Source organism: Schistocerca nitens, chromosome 6 (assembly GCF_023898315.1).
Source record: "Schistocerca nitens isolate TAMUIC-IGC-003100 chromosome 6, iqSchNite1.1, whole genome shotgun sequence".
NCBI classification, from domain to species: Eukaryota; Metazoa; Arthropoda; class Insecta; order Orthoptera; family Acrididae; genus Schistocerca; species Schistocerca nitens.
Genome location: NC_064619.1, coordinates 749,493,356 through 749,507,557, shown reverse-complemented (window position 1 = coordinate 749,507,557; position 14,202 = coordinate 749,493,356). Strand labels below are relative to the sequence as shown.

General features: G+C 41.3%; 1 protein-coding gene across 1 annotated transcript in view; it reads left to right on the top strand.

Moving 5' to 3' along the window:
- The window catches only part of LOC126263619 (UDP-glycosyltransferase UGT5-like), a 169,216-nt gene that overhangs the window by 114,372 nt on the left and 40,642 nt on the right, over positions 1–14,202 (top strand). The window lies entirely within an intron of this gene.

The window sequence follows — 14,202 nt, the reverse complement described above, 5'->3', positions numbered from 1 at the left end:
TAGGTTTAACTAGTTCTAAGTTGTAGGCGACTGATGACCTCAGAAGTTAAGTCGCATAGTGCTCAGAGCCATTTGAACATGTTGACCAGTATCGGCAGTAATCTGGGATCACGGTGAGGCCTGCCTCTGCGAGTGGCGCGCTGCGCGACGTCCACCGTGCAACACGTTTGTTGATAAGCAGTGGAAGGAAAGGGAGAAGTTACTCAAGTACTTCAATGTGCAGTTAATATAAATTACAGAAGCGATAAACCCGAGCTGATTTCACTATATATCATCGAGTTTGGGGAAGAAAATTCAACTGATAGTAGTGAAATCTCGTTGAAACCAGTTCGAGTGCAGCTATTGTTTTGGAGGTGGGCCCGCAGTGTGCGTGTTATTAGGCAGCGTACAACATTTTGCCTGTTAAGTGGCAGCTCATCTCTGGGTGACTAGGCAACAAATTTTAGTAAAACGTCAGTTTCCGTTCGTTTGCTTGCTATCCGTTTCCCAAGAGTAATTGTCGAAATGCTAGTAATCAAATATATCTACCAGTCACACTGGCTTAAGAAAATACAGTGTGGATTCGGGGAACAACACGCACGTGAAAACCAGCCTACAAGCTACGTACAATATACGAGAGGTACATTAAATGTGGGCCAATGGGAAACTAGTTTTCATCACTGTGTACCTGACAAAGGTCTTTGATAAATTTCATCTGGAGCTTCAAATACGGAAATTACAGTAAAAGATGTTGGAATTGAGGACAGGTTGAAGGTTTCGAAGGGTAGCACACAGAGATTACAGGTAGGGGAAGAGGTACGGAGAAACTGGAAGTATTGGCATAGGCGTCGCACAGTAGTGTGCAGAGACCACTAGTGCATATATTCTACATTAGCGACATACGCACGTCTCCAATATGAAAGTGCTTGCAAACTATTTGTTGGTAGGTCGTAGAATAAGGTAATTAGGTGATTACTAAACTCTGTTACAGTAGAGAAATGAGTCAATCAGAATGGAATGAGCATCAGTGTTTTGAGTAGCCAGTTGGTATTCTTCTGCTCGTGAAGATTCAAACCAAAATTCGCCTCTAATGTAGGAGAAGAATTCCTTGTAGAGTCAGCTAATTCCCTAGGCATTGGGGTTATGTTTCCTGGGAAGCTACATTTGGGTATACATGTGAGGAGTGTAACCTACAAGGCAAATGATGTACTCCTCCAGGTACTTAAACGTTTAAGGGCAGATCAAGGAGAGTAGAGTAAGTAGCATACTGTTTTCGGGGAGGTCTCATCTGCAGTACTTTAGTTCTGTGTGGAATCCATACTGGTCATGTCTGTTTTTAGATCTTAAGTGTGTCCAAAGATGGCAACAAGATTTCTCCACGGTCATTCTGACAGTTATAGCAGTTTTACTTGCGTGATGCCAAATCTGAAATCGGGCTCACTAGCAAGCAGCAAACATAGTGTATGCAACGTACATAGGGTTCTTACAGAATGCAGTGCAGTGGGCTAATATTAGACGTAAGACAACGTGAAGGAATGGGGGATAAACCAGAAATTACACTACTCACACAACATAACCATGCTGCACTGCTACAAATCAATGGGCAGATATTCGTGTGTAGGCAAAGAGGCAAAGGACTGGAAGAGGTTTCAACGAGAGATCTTAACGCTCCGGCCTGAGACACTGCAAGGAGACCAAAGACTGCTTATTGTGATGTTCGAGACCTATCAGGAAAGCAATTAAAGGAAATTTATTACAGAGCGTCACAACTACGCCACACATTTATGACGTTTCTCTGCATAAGCGCTATTCAGATTTATCATAGCTCTTAGCGAGTTGACAAATTCCTCCTCACTGTAATTGTTGTGCCACAGATTTCAGCCAGACTGTGACAGTATCTTGTATTTCTTTGGCAGTGACTAAGTATTAGAACTAAGGCATGTTTTTACGCGCACGAAGAGATGAAAATCACTTGGAACTGATCCTGCACTGTAACTCATGTTCAAGAACGTCACAATTTAAATGACCTAATCACTTTTCTGTCTGTCGCACAGAATGTGTCCGATAAATGATGTGCAAAAACTCAACACTGGTAAAGAAGAGAGTGTTCAGATTCTTTCAAAAGCCTGGTCTCAATTTTCTTATCGCGTCATAAACATCCTAGAATTCATTTTCCTTTCTCTTTCAATAAAACCAAAAACATGATGACTTTAGCATCCCAAAAACGAAAGAGTGATCATGACCTTTCTGTCCGACAATGTTTAGCGTCATTTTCTTCGTTTTTGTGAACGAGTTAGGATGATCCCATAGTGTTGACTACTGAATATTCTCTGCAGTAGCATAGGGAACTCACGTCCCGTTACTAGTACGCCTCTTTCTTCAGCATCAAAACGAAAAAGGAAGTTGAGAAAAGCAGTCAAACATTGAGTTTGTAGTTCTGAGATCGTTTAGTCACTACCTCACGCAAAACGCCCCAAGAAATTTCAAGAAGGTTTATGATATAACGTAAAGCGCCAGTTTTCACGAACCATTCAGTCAATTTTCAGTACCAGTTCGTTGTTGACTACAGCTATACAGTCACTTCTGACGACATCATGAACATTCAAAATTGGTCCTTCCACTCTTAAAGTAGCAACACCATTGACAAACAACACTTTCACCCATCACATTCAGTCGTTTGGCCTGTATGAGGCACAAGTTACTTGTTTAATCTCGTCAGATCTGAGGGTAATTAAGAAAACTGATTTGTTCTTCTGTGACAGATCATCTTTTTATTATAGTTGTAATGATTTCCTTTACTTTTGTTAGTTATTTTGTCATTTTATAAGTTTAGTAATATGTATTTTACTTGTTAATTAATTTATTGTTTCAAATGTTTCAATTTTATTTATTTAGTCACTTTTCCTTTCTATTGTGTGCAAGTTTTCTTAAACTTAATGCCCTATAATACAGCGATTTGAATTAATTGTCAAGTGATTTTCGAGCAACCAATTAATTTACTAGCAGCATAATTTATGCCTACAGCTGTAATTAAACGCCTAGCATAAATAAAATCAAATTATGTCAATTAATTTTAAATGAGAGAGAATTAGACAGAGAATGTGGTATGAAACAAGAAAGTGCATCATACAACTTAATATAATTTAAATAAGGCAAGCTAATTGAGGTAATAGGAGGTAATAGTTTCATTCGTCATTTATAAAGGTATCAGTCATCTGCTTTTTAATGTTTAAAAACATCTGGATACCCTTTCTTCCTAGAAACACTGATGACAGGAGTGATCTTGTTTATCTAATCAAATTCCTGAATGGAAGTTTAAATAGAACTAGAAATCAACTCGCTGTCATTATCACCTGGCAGCAAATAATCAAACCATTGTTATAAATGAATCATCACTTAAAATTGTATTATTCAAACAATGACATCAGTATCATTTTATTTTAATTTTATTAACTCAAATGAAAATGTCCAGGAGAGTGGGGCTGACTAACAATCAGACCTGGACCATTACTGAAAACTGCGACTGCAAAATTCCAAACCTGATTTCCAGAAGTTATGCTGTCAAGAAAATGAACTAATTGATTTATGTAACAACATCTCAGATATAGCACCAGATACGATGTCATTCTATGGAATTAAAATAAGAAAATTTATATCTACAATTACTTTTCTGAGAATAGTTATTAGTAATTTAAGAGACTTTAATCAAATGTCACTACAATAACATTTGGCGTACTGATCAACTAGACAATTATGTGTTCAGTCATAAATTTGATGCAGAGTGTGTGAGAGCTAGATTTTTCATTTATTCTCTATTATGACTAATTAATGTTATAACAGCAAACAAATAAATGTATCGTCTTTTTCTTTTTCCATTGTTTCCATTGTTCCTTAGTTGGTTCATGGTGTGGGTTCCTGTAGTCATGTCCTAGTTCATGAACCACGGGCAACGTATGAGTGGCCAAGTAAGTGGTCCCAACAGTCAGGATACCAGTTACTTTGGAATAAGGCTGGGCACCTCGGATATATTCTGAGTCGTGGTCACCTTTGTGCTCATACGGCAAAGACTACCAAATCAACTGGTTAGTCCCTCAACCGTTAGGGGTAAAACTCAATGGGACTCGGGGCAAGTAAGGCTAGCAACCTGCTTCCCTGGTACTTTAAATATGATGCTGGCAACAATCAGAGCAAAATGCCTCGGACCTTTGGAGGTGACGGAGTCCCACCTCTAACTGACAAACCAGGGACTCCTAAGATACGACTTGGCAAACAAATGGTAATGAGATGGGGAGCTATTAATATCAATGGGGGCTACTCTGGGAAGAAGGTAGAGCTGGCAGAGGCTGCAAGTAAGATGGGGCTGGACGTTTTAGCTGTTAGTGACATTCGGTTAAGGGGTGAGAAAGAAGAGGAAGTGGGAGAATACAAGGTCTACCTGTCAGGAGTCAAAGCAGGAATAGCACAATGGGGTGTAGGGCTTTACATCAGGAAAGAAATGGAACCCAGCGTAGTTGCAATAAGGTGTGTAAACGAACGACTGATGTGGATAGATTTGGCAGTGTCTAGCAATAAAATTAAGATTGTGTCAGTATATTCGCATTGTGAAGGGACAGATCAAGATAAGATGGATAGTTTTTATGAGGCACTCAGTGATGTTAAAGGACAAGGACAGTGTTCTGCTCATGGGTGATTTTAATGCCAGGATTGGAAATCGAACAGAAGGGCATGAAAAGGTTATGGGTAAATTTGGAGAGGATATGGAGGCCAACAGGAACGGGAAACAACTCTTGGATTTCTGTGCCAGTATGGGCTTAGTAATCACAAACTCCTTTTTTAAACATAAGAACATTCACCGGTATACTTGGGAAGGCACGGGAACCAGATCTGTCATTGACTATATAATAACAGATCAGGAACTTAGGAAGGCTGTGAGGGACACACGTGTATTCAGGGGATTCTTTGATGACACTGATCATTATTTAACCTGCAGTGAAATTGGGATTGTGAGGCCGAAAGTGCAGGAGGTCAGGTCCATATGTAGGAGGATAAGAGTGGAGAAACTTCAGGATAAGGAAATCAGGCACAAGTACATAACAGCGATCTCAGAAAGGTACCAGTTAGTTGAATGTAGTCAATTACAGTCATTGGAAGAGGAATGGACAAGGTACAGGGACACAGTACTAGAAGTGGCTAAAGAGTGTCTTGGAACAGTAGTGTGTAAAAGTGGGAGGAAGCAAACAGTTTGGTGGAATGACACAGACAAGGCAGCCTGTAAAAGGAAAAAGAAGGCGTATCAAAAATGGCTACATACTAGAACTCAGGTAGACAGAGAAAGTCATGTTGAAGAAAGAAACAAAGCCAAACTGATAATTGCAGCATCCAAGAAGAAATCTTGGGAAGACATTGGAAACAGGTTGGAGACTAGGGGTCAAACTGCTGGAAAACCATTCTGGAGTGTAATTAGCAGTCTTCGAAAGGGAGGTAAGAAGGAAATGACAAGTATTTTGGACAGGTTAGGAAAATTGCTGGTGAATCCTGTGGATGCCTTGAAGCAGATGGAGGGAATATTTTGAAGAGTTGCTCAATGTAGGTGAAAATACGATCAGTAATGTTTCAGATTTCGAGGTAGAATGGGATAGGAATGATGATGGAGAAAGGATCACATTTGAGGAAGTGGAGAAAATGGTCAATAGATTGCAGTGCAATAAAGCAGCTGGGGTGGATGAAATTAAGTCGGAACTCATCAAATGTAGTGGGATGTCAGGTCTTAAATGGCTACACAGGATAATTGAAATGTAGAATGAAGGCTTTCACGACCGGGTGACATGGCTGTTGATATACTTTCCGGGATGTGAGGTCGTGGTCCAAGAACTTTTCTGCTCCTTACGTTTCGTCCAGGACTGCGCTGGACTTCCTCAGAGGCGCTGCTCCGCTGAGTCTTGCCGACTGACTGGTCGGGTGTCTGAGAGCGGCTTATATATTGTGAGAACGGGGGGCGTGGTTCAGGTGACACGTGATGAGCAGTGATAATCCATAGCAAAGGTAAGGTTGACTATCGATTACCACCTTGTCGAAGATAAAAATTGTTAGCAATTTTGTAGAGCCACTGTCCATATATCGCTAAGTTTCACAGCCTCCTCTTTCCTATTAAAGTTATCGTGATGTTTATAGATTTCAATAGCTTCTCTATATAGCCGTGGATTTAACGTTGTAGATAAAACTTCGGTATCCGAAAACTTCACTTGGTGGTTGCCTGGTTGAAGAGCATGTTCCGCTACAGCTGATTTTTCTATTTTTCCAAGTCGACAAAGACTTTTATGCTCTTTCAGTCGCGTGTTTACGCTTCTTTTGGTAGTACCAATATAAACTTTACCACAGGTACATGGAATTTTATACACACCACATGTCGACAGGGGAGGGCGTTTATCCTTCACAGATCGTAGTACTTGACTTATTTTCTTTGTTGGTTTAAAGACAGGTTTTATGTCATGTTTTCGTAAAATCTTACCGATCCGATCTGTTACTTTTTTAATAAAAGGGAGAACTGCTGTATTTTTCTGTCGTTGTGGTTCATTCTTATCTTTTGGTCTTCTATTCCTTGGACGCAAAATTCTATTTATCTCTTTTCTTGAGTAGCCGTTTTTTTCAAAAGCCTCCTTCAGATGTTTCACTTCAGCATCCAAATGTTCAGGTGTACATATCCGTTCCGCTCGATCGACAAGACTTTTTATGACACCTCTTTTTTGTTGAGGATGATGATTAGAATTTTTATGTAAATATTTGTCCGTATGTGTTGCCTTCCGAAAAACTTTATATTCCAAGCTTCTGTCGGACCGTCTCATAACTAAGACATCCAAGAAAGATATTCTGTTATCCTTTTCTATTTCCATGGTAAACTGTATTTTTGGGTGAATTTTATTTAGATAATCAAAGAAATCGTCCAAGGCCTTTCTGCCATGGGACCAAACCACAAATGTGTCATCTACATATCGATACCAACGAGATGGTTTGTTATTAGCTTTGTCTATGGCTGATTGTTCAAATTTCTCCATGGAGCTTTGTCTAGGGCTGATTGTTCAGATTTCTCCATGGAGAAATTTCTTTGATTATCTAAATAAAATTCACCCAAAAATACAGTTTACCATGGAAATAGAAAAAGATAACAGAATATCTTTCTTGGATGTCTTAGTTATGAGACGGTCCGATAGAAGCTTGGAATATAAAGTTTTTCGGAAGGCAACACATACGGACAGATATTTACATAAAAATTCTAATCATCATCCTCAACAAAAAAGGGGTGTCACAAAAAGTCTTGTCGATCGAACGGAACGGATATGTACACCTGAACATTTGGATGCTGAAGTGAAACATCTGAAGCAGGCTTTTGAAAAAAACGGCTACTCAAGAAAAGAGATAAATAGAATTTTGCGTCCAAGGAATAGAAGACCAAAAGATAAGAATGAACCACAACGACAGAAAAATACAGCAGTTCTCCCTTTTATTAAAAAAGTAACAGATCGGATCGGTAAGATTTTACGAAAACATGACATAAAACCTGTCTTTAAACCAACAAAGAAAATAAGTCAAGTACTACGATCTGTGAAGGATAAACGCCCTCCCCTGTCGACATGTGGTGTGTATAAAATTCCATGTACCTGTGGTAAAGTTTATATTGGTACTACCAAAAGAAGCGTAAACACGCGACTGAAAGAGCATAAAAGTCTTTGTCGACTTGGAAAAATAGAAAAATCAGCTGTAGCGGAACATGCCCTTCAACCAGACAACCACCAAGTGAAGTTTTCGGATACCGAAGTTTTATCTACAACGTTAAATCCACGGCTATATAGAGAAGCTATTGAAATTTATAAACATCACGATAACTTTAATAGGAAAGAGGAGGCTGTGAAACTTAGCGATATATGGACAGTGGCTCTACAAAATTGCTAACAATTTTTATCTTCGACAAGGTGGTAATCGATAGTCAACCTTACCTTTGCTATGGATTATCACTGCTCATCACGTGTCACCTGAACCACGCCCCCCGTTCTCACAATATATAAGCCGCTCTCAGACACCCGACCAGTCAGTCGGCAACTCAGCGGAGCAGCGCCTCTGAGGAAGTCCAGCGCAGTCCTGGACGAAACGTAAGGAGCAGAAAAGTTCTTGGACCACGACCTCACATCCCGGAAAGTATATGAACAGCCATAATTGAAATGGCCTGGGAGTCGGGACAGGTTCAAAATGGTTCAAATGGCTCTGAGCACTATGGGACTCAACTGCTGAGGTTATTAGTCCCCTAGAACTTAGAACTAGTTAAACCTAACTAACCTAAGGACATCACAAACTACAGAGGTATCTCTTTAATCAGCGTTGTGGGTAAAATCTTCTCAGGTATTGTTGAAAGGAAAGTGCGAGTATTAGTTGAGGACCAATTGGATGAAAATCAGTGTGGGTTTAGGCCTCTTAGAGGTTGTCAGGACCAGATCTTTAGTTTACTGCAAATAATGGAGAAGTGTTATGAGTGGAACAGGGAATTGTATCTATGCTTTATAGATCTAGAAAAGGCATATGACCGGGTTCCTAGGAGGAAGTTATTGTCTGTTCTAAGAGATTATGGAATAGGAGGCAAACTTTTGCAAGCAATTAAAGGTCTTTACATGGATAGTCAGGCAGCAGTTAGAGTTGACGGTAAATTGAGTTCATGGTTCAGAGTAGTTTCAGGGGTAAGACAAGGCTGCAACCTGTCTCCACTGTTGTTCATATTATTTATGGATCATATGTTGAAATCAATAGACTGGCTGGGTGAGATTAAGCTATGTGAACACAAAATAAGCAGTCTTGCATATGCGGATGACTTAGTTGTGATGGCACATTCGATTGAAAGTAATATTTGAGAGTTATATCAGAAATGTGAGGACTATGGTATGAAGATTAGCATCCCCAAAACGAAAGTAATGTCAGTGGGAAAGAAATATAAGCGGATTGAGTGCCAAATAGGAGAAACAAAGTTAGAACAGGTGGACGTTTCAAGTACTTAGGATGCATATTCTCACAGGATGGCAACATAGAGAAAGAACTGGAAGCGAGGTGTAGCAAAGATAATGCAGTGAGCGCTCAGCTACGATCTACTCTCTTCTGCAAGAAGGAAGTCAGTACCAAGACTAAGTTATCTGTGCACCGTTCAATCTTTCGACCAACTTTGCTGTATGGGAGCGAAAGCTGGTTCAATTCAGGTTACCTTATCAACAAGGTTGAGGTTACGGATATGAAAGTAACTAGGATGATTGCAGGTACTAGTAGATGGGAACAATGGCAGGAGGGTGTCCGCAATGAGGAAATCAAAGAAAAACTGGGAATGAACTCTATAGATGTAGCAGTCAGGACGAACTGGCTTAGATGGTGGGGTCATGTTACACGCATGGGAGAAGCAAGGTTTTCCCAAGAGACTCATGGGTTCAGCAGTAGAGGGTAGGAGGAGTCGGGGCAGACCAAGGAGAAGCTACCTGGATTCGGTTAAGAATGATTTTGAAGCAATAGGTTTAACATCAGAAGAGGCACCAATGTTAGCACTGAGTAGGGGATCATGGAGGAATTTTATAAGGGGGCTATGCTCCAGACTGAACGCTGAAAGGCATAATCAGTCTTAAATGATGATGATGATGATTGTTCCTTAGTCACTTCAAAGTTCATGCAGATATGATCCATCTTTGCAACTAGATGAAAGGCAGTTTTTTTTTTTTCCACAAGCACATATATTACAGGCCACTCAAAATGCTTATATATAAAAGAGGCGAATTATGTGTGACAAATAACAAGTGCCTTTCATCTAGTTGCAAAGGTGGATCATATCTCCATGAATGTTGAAGTAACTAAGGAACGATGGAAAAGGAAAAAGGTGATGAATTTATTTGTTTAGCTGTTACAAATATATAAAACTTTTGCACCACTAGTTTCATGAGATTAAATTATAGGTTAGTGTTATGATTTCTAATATTGTTAGGTCATGTGTACCGTACTGCAGATGGATACCGAGTAAACCCATCTCCAGGATAACAAACAACCAACATTCAAAATCATAAAACCAAACGATAACTTACCCTCATGAATCTTGTGCTGAAAAAGTAACATATTAACGTACATGTAACTACTACATGATGCATTTACTATACATGCTGATGAGCCAAAATGTTTTGACCACCTACTTAAAAGCGTGTTGGTCCAGTTCTGGAAATCAATTGAAAAGTGATTCTGTGTGCCATGGATTCGACAAGTACTCGATAGGTTTCCGGAGCTTTGTGGCACCAGATGCCAAGGCATAGGTTACGCACTTCCCGTAATTTACGGGCGGTTGGTTTGTGGGCGCGGAGCTTGCGACCGATAGCGTCCCATTTGGGTTTAATTGGACTCCATAAACCGAATTTGATGACCAAGACATCAACGTGAATTCACTATCATGCTCCTCAAACCATTGCAGCACTATTCTGAACTTGTGGCACCGACAGTTATTTTGCTGGAAGATGCCATCACTGTTGAGCAAAACATCAATCACAGCTTTCACGGTGCCTTCAACTTCTACCGCAGGTCCAATGGAAGTCCAAGTGAATGTGAGCGTCCCCCACAACATAACGCTGCTCCTACCGGCCTGCGTCCGTGGCGCGCTGCAGCCGTTCGCCTGCACACTGGCGTATCTGGAAACGACCGTCGACCTCGTTCACCGACAAACGGGACTCATCCGACCAGTCGACACGGTTCCAGTGATCCGCGGTCCAATCTCGATGATTTCGTGCCAACTGTAGTCATACTTGACGACGTTGTTGGGTCAACATCAGAACACTTAGCGGTCCTCTGCTGCGGAAGACCGTGTTCGACACTGCGTGCTGAACGGTGTGCTCCGAAACACTTGTGCCTGCGCCAGCACTGCACTCTAACGTCAGATCTGCCACAGATCGCCGCCTCTCCTGCTTTAGAGAACGGGCAGGCCTCCGGTCCCTATGTTCTGTGATGAGGTATGGACGTCCAACTTCTTGTCGCCTACTCGTGGCTTCAGCATTCTTCAGTCACTTTCCACAGATGCTCGTGACAGTAGCACGGGAACAGCCGACCAGCTTCGCCGTTTCCGAAGTGCTCGTTCCTAGACGCTAGGCCACAATAGTCTGGCCTTTTTCAGTCTCGTAAGTCGCCGAATTTCCGCCTTTGTGCTAGAGTGCGTCGCGTGCCCTCAGTGCCACCAGACTGCATACAGTCTCGCGATGGGTAGTGGTCATCATGTTTTGACTCACCAGTGTATATATAAACAAACATGTATTCACAAGCCACTGAAGATGCTTCATCAATGACAGAAACGAACTACATATGGTAAAATAGCGCCTTTCATTTAGTTACAAAGACGGTACATACGTCCACAAATAATTTTATTGTTCATAAATCTAATTTACTCAGCAAGGAAGAGAAATATAACTCTAATTCACAGTGTTTTTACTTCTATCATCACCTAATAACAATTATATTTTCATTAAGAACCGATACAGTGTAGTAGTTTATATAGATTATATTGTCGGCTTTCTTTGCAGCGTATACAGGGTGAGTCACCTAACGTTACCGCTGGATATATTTCGTAAACCACATCAAATACTGACGAACCGATTCCACAGACCGAACGTGAGGAGAGGGGCTAGTGTAATTGTTTAATACAAACCATACAAAAATGCACGGAAATATGTTTTTTAACACAAACCTACGTTTTTTTAAATGGAACCACGTTAGTTTTGTTAGCACATCTGAACATATAAACAAATACGTAATCAGTGCCGTTTGTTGCATTGTAAAATGTTAATTACATCCGGAGATATTGTAACCTAAAGTTGACGCTTGAAACCTCCGACGTTCAGTTGCGTCTTGTAACAAACACGGGCCACGGTCGACGAGCAGTATCTGCAGGGACATGTTTACGATGACGACCGTGTTTACGAGTGTGGCTGTAGTGCACTGTTGTGGTTTGGTCTAGCTGTCGCAGTGTCCGCATGTAGCGCTTGCTGCTTTTGTTATTCTGCATTCGTCTCCGCACGCAGACCAACTGTAGTAGACCGTGTTACCAGACGTCTGTGATAGTGTAGTGTTGTAGGAACTGTGACCATGGTGTATTCGAACTCTCAAAAGGCGGAGATGACACTCATCTATGGCGAGTGTCGACGAAGTGCAGCTGAAGCCTGCAGGGTGTATGCAGAACGGTACCCGGACAGAGAGCATCCAACGTGCCGCACATTGCAAAACATCTACCGCCAACTGTATGCAACAGGTATGGCCGTAGCACGCAAACGGTTCCGTAACAGGCCCGTCACAGGAGAAGCGGGTGCAGTTGGTGTGTTAGCTGCTGTTGCCACGAACTCACACATGAGCACACGGGACATTGCGAGAGCCGGTGGACTGAGTCAAAGTAGTGTCATGCGCATACTGCATCGTCACCGCTTTCACCCGTTTCATGTGTCGCTACATCAGCAATTACATGGTGATGACTTTAATCATCGAGTGCAATTCTGTCAATGGGCATTAACAGAGAATGCGTTGCAGTTCTACCTGTTTACCGATGAAGCGGGTTTCACAAACCACGGGTCAGTGAATCTACGGAACATGCATTACTGGTTCGTGGACAATCCTCGCTGGCTCAGACAGGTAGAGCGACAGCGACCGTGGACTGTAAATGTATGGTGCGGAATCATTGGCGACCACCTCATTGGTCCTCACTTCATTACAGGGGCCCAAACAGCTGCAACATACATCGCGTTTCTACAGAACGATCTGCCAACGTTGCTCGAAAATGTCCCACTGGAAACGCGTCGACGTATGTGGTATCAGCATTATGGTGCACCTGGGCATTCCGCAATTAACACTAGGCTGACCCTTGACAGGAAGTTCGACGCGCGTTTCATAGGACGTGGAGGACACATAAATTGGCCAGACCGTTCTCCTGATCTTACACCTCTGGACTTCTTTCTGTGGGGTACGTTAAAGGAGAATGTGTACCGTGATGTGCCTACAACCCCAGAGGATATGAAACAACGTATTGTGGCAGCCTGCGGCGACATTACACCAGATGTACTGCGGCGGGTACGACATTCATTACGCCAGAGATTGCAATTGTGTGCAGCAAATGATGGCCACCACATTGAACATCTATTGGCTTGACATGTCGGGAGACTATTCCACTCCGTAATTGAAAACGAAAACCACGTGTGTACGTGTACCTCATCCCTCATGGTAATGTACATGTGCGTCAGTGAAAAAGATCAATAAAAAGGTGTTAGCATGTGGACGTAATGTGCTGTTCCAGTCCCTTCTGTACCTAAGGTCCATCACCGTTCCCTTTGGATCGCTATTTAATTCGGTGCTCTCCGATACACACGATCGAACAGCGGAGGAGTGGTACTCAAGCGTCAACTTTAGGTTACAATATCTCCGGATGTAATTAACATTTTACAACGCAACAAACGGCACTGATTACGTATTTGTTTATATGTTCAGATGTGCTAACAAAACTAACGGGGTTCCATTTAAAAAAAACGTAGGTTTGTGTTAAAAAACATACTTCCGTGCATTTTTTTATGGTTTGTATTAACCAATTACACTAGCCCCTCTCCTCACGTTCGGTCTGTGGAATCGATTCGTCAGTATTTGATGTGGTTTACGAAATATATCCAGCAGTAATGTTAGGTGACTCACCATGTATAGCAAATTCGTGATTGGTAAATTTTAAGCCTCAAAAATTAATTTCCGTAGTACCACTGATGGTACTAATTTCAAAACCGGGATTAATTTAAGTGGTGCTGTAACCTTAATATACTAAGAGATTCACTTAAGCAAACTAAAAATCATCAAAGCTGAAGTGAAAAGAATAGCCTTATGGGATTTTACACCGCTACAGTTGCATTCTAGACTGATTTGTCAATATTAACACCTTATTTAGTGATAATAGAGGAAGATTTCTCATAAGCAGGTTTACATAATACTTCAGCCATCTTATCACAAAAATGATTATTCTCTAAAACTGCAACGATATTAAGAATTGTACCTCTTACTTGGAGCTTAGGCAGGAATAGTTGGCAAATAAATAAGAAGCTGAACCAGGATCTTTCATTCCAGCTGATAAAATTATTATATCTCACACACATGAAATTATTTTCTTTACGGTATTCGTTTTTGAAGCAGTGGCTTATATAGCTGACTTCT